Source organism: Polistes canadensis, unplaced genomic scaffold (assembly GCF_001313835.1).
Source record: "Polistes canadensis isolate GaletaPanama2010 unplaced genomic scaffold, ASM131383v1 scaffold_88, whole genome shotgun sequence".
NCBI lineage: Eukaryota > Metazoa > Arthropoda > Insecta > Hymenoptera > Vespidae > Polistes > Polistes canadensis.
In genome coordinates this window covers 428,417-432,032 of record NW_014569635.1, presented here as the reverse complement: position 1 = coordinate 432,032, position 3,616 = coordinate 428,417, and positions in this window count along the sequence as shown.

Sequence of the window (3,616 nt, the reverse complement as noted above, 5' to 3'; positions counted from 1 at the left end):
TAAAACTTCTTCAAAGAATTAAACGTGTAAAAGTTGTCGTAGTGAATTTTGGTACAACGGTTCTAAATAATCGATATAAAAAAAAAAAAAAAACCCATCCAAAACACAATGAGCTAACTGCCAAAATAAATTAGACGTCGTCTGCGAAAGAATCCCCATTCTCTTTATAATTTGTTTTCCACCTAATTAACTTTTTTCTTTCTTGTTTCTTCCAATCTTTTTTTTTTTTTTTTTTTTTTTTTTTCATTTATAAATAATAATAATGATAATAATTATAATAGAGTAATAATAATAATAAGAACAAACAAGGATAATGTGTCGGTGTGTGTTAGTTAATCTTAAAAAAAGAGAACACACAGTTAACAAGACTCTCGATTAGAATTTCTAATTAGTTGGTAATGTTGAAAAGTTATATAAAACTAAACAAAAATACCAGTTTTATCCACCAGCCATAATGACTTAGGTTTACGGAATGAAATTAATGCACGCATTAATAGCAAATAGTAGATGTTTCATATATGAAGCAAAGAAAAGCTCTAACATACGAAATACCCAATGGAAGGTATACGTAGAAAGAGAAAAACGCATAAAGCGGTTTAACATGATTTAATTTTATAATATCAATTTAAACAGATAATTTGCTTTTGAAGATGGAAGTAACGAGAGAGTATTAAGTCGAACATAAATGAACATTTCATTATTATGGTAATGATGGTGGCGATAACAATAATAATAATAATAATAATATATATATATATATGTATAAACACGTATATGTATGTATAAAAGTGCACACGGAGATGATGGTACATTTTAAAAAAAGCATTCATTGGGCAGAAGCAATATTTCTAAAGACAGATTAGATAAATTATTATTATTATTTCTTTTTTTGTATTCTCTTAGAAAAGTAGTTATTTATTGATTAATATGTGTGTTAAATCGATTTCATATTTTGAAAATTACCAATACTACATTTGTAAGTTTAACGTATGCGTAATAACAAAATGACTGATTGGATCTAACGATGAACTAAACATTTCAATTTTCATATTTCATCCAATAATAAAAGGGTTCGGTCAATAAATTATAATGCATATCAGAGTGCAACAATAATGCCCAATTGCCTCTCTTTGTATACTATTTGCAAGTGTTGATAACTTTTGGGTGAAAATATTTAAAAAAAAACTATTATCGGTTGTGTGCACATAAAAAGAAGAAAGAGAAGAAGAGGAAGAAGAAGAAAAAGAAGAAGAAGAAAAAAAAAAAGAAAAAAAAGAAAAATAAGAAAGCAAGCAAGCAACATCATTATTATTATATTTCTATAAAAGCCCTCGAAATAATGCGTCTTTCTCTCTCTCTTTTTTACTACCATCTTAAAACGTGAAATACTGTGATTAAGTATTATAATATTAAATGAATTTTAAATCGTTTTCTTTCCATTTCTTTTCACTCAAATAGGAATTTATGGTTTGAAATATCTCTCTCTGTTTTTTTTTTTTTTTTTTTTTATTTTTTTTTTTTTATTTTTTCTCTCTCTATAAGGACAAGTAATTAAAATGGAGAATCATGATGCGAATAGATTTACATTGGTTATTCTTGTATAAATCCATTTCGCATTATGTTCCCACCTTTGATTTGAGCTTAAGAAAGAAAGAAAAGCTACGATTCTATTGCTAACATACATTATCATTCAGAAGGAATCATGTATCATAATGTATGTCTTCAGTAGAGAATAAATTGTTAGTTGTAAGGGTATATATTATTACCGAGGTAATGCAATTTTTCCACTATTGTATTTTCCATGCGAGTTAAAGAAATAAAAACAAAAAAAGGAAGAAAAAGAAGAAGAAGAAGAAGAGTAAGAGAAAATGCAGATGCAGATAAAAAAAAATAATACATACGAATTGGCACACACAATGATGAAAAAATGGCTAACGTAATGTGATTTTCTAAAAGGAAAATAAGAAATTCTACAATCTCTTTCTGTAATATCATAATATTGTCATGAATTTTTTTTGATCGTGCAATCTTCTATCAAGGTTTTTTTTTTTTTTATATATACACAGGCGGCTCCCCTATAGTTTAAATATTAAATGTAATCATTTTAATTGTATGCGATTCTATACAGCGTTGATAATAAATATGAAATAGTTCTCCCCCTTTCCCCCGTCTCTATTGTGTAAATCTATAAACGGTTTAATAGAATCGTATACAATAACGTCTTAATTATATAATACACGATACACATTTTTTCCATTGCGTTTTATCGTTTCTTACTATAGAAAAACATAACGTCATATCTCATTTTTGTAATTGAGAAATAAGAAATGTTATGGTTTCTAAAATTGTAAGAAGAAAGGTGTGTTACTATGAAAGAAAATTCTTTATCGTTGCCCATTCTAATAATTTTACTGATCATCATCTATTTTGCAAACCGATAAAAACAAATATTCGTTGTTATTATTCGATTAATAATTCTGGTGCGTTTTAAACTCTGCATCCTCTCAAACTTAATAGATTACTTCTTTTGCGAAATGTAAATTATTATTTTTTTTTTGTTTTTCTTCTGTTTTTCTCTGTCATATTTTAAAAAGAGTCGAAGTTGCATCTAAGAAAAGTAAAACACACAACAACAACAAATAAAACGAAATAATAATAATAAGAAAAACGAAAATGACTGACCATTGTGTCGTGCGAAAATTTGTTTTTTTTTTCGCATGTACGAGGAGTTGTTTCGTTGAAGTCTTGAAAAGGTATATAAAAAAAAAAAAAAGGAAAAAAAAAAGAAAGAAAGAAAGAAAGAAAGAAGGAAGAGGAAGGAAGGAAGGAACGAACGTAAGAGAAAATAATGAATAAAATTATTTTCTGTTCATTAGATGTAGACCGAGATGACTGCTTGAAGCTTACCGTTCAAATTTTTTTTTTTTAACAATATATAATTACTACTATTATTATTAATATTATTAATATTATTATTATTATTATTATTATTAATATTATTGTTGTAAGCAAAATGCAATTCTCCATATAAGTTTAACTTTGACTCTTTGTAAACTATGATGGACTCTACTAATTTATTAATTGTAGAGTCGAAATTATATCACGTAGCATTGATTAGCAATGCTAAAATTATAATGGTCCAAAGAAAGTGTCAATTTATTGAATTGAAATATTAACTAATAATCTAAACAAATAACGCAGAACTAAACATAAGAAAAATCGTGATTCGTCTGTACTATATATATGCTATTGTTGAACTATTGGCATATAATAATTTTTGTTCGTTAATTAATAACATGAGAATGCAAAAAATATAATAGTAATTATGTAATAGTAAAAAGAAACATTTAAAAAAAAAATTGTTCTCATCTAATAGACGACACTTTCTTTGGATTAGAAATGAATCGAAGATATATCCTTGAAACTATTTATTTCAAGGTTGTCTTTGAATTTTGATCATGAATAACAATTGACCAATTGTTATTTCTTTTACACCGCAAAGGTGTGTTATTTTTTTTATTTTTTTTTGAAAAGAAAAAAAAAAAGCAAATTGAATGAAAAATGTAAAAAAAAAAAAAAAACTGAGAAATGGGTTAACATTACGGGTAAAGAGAAA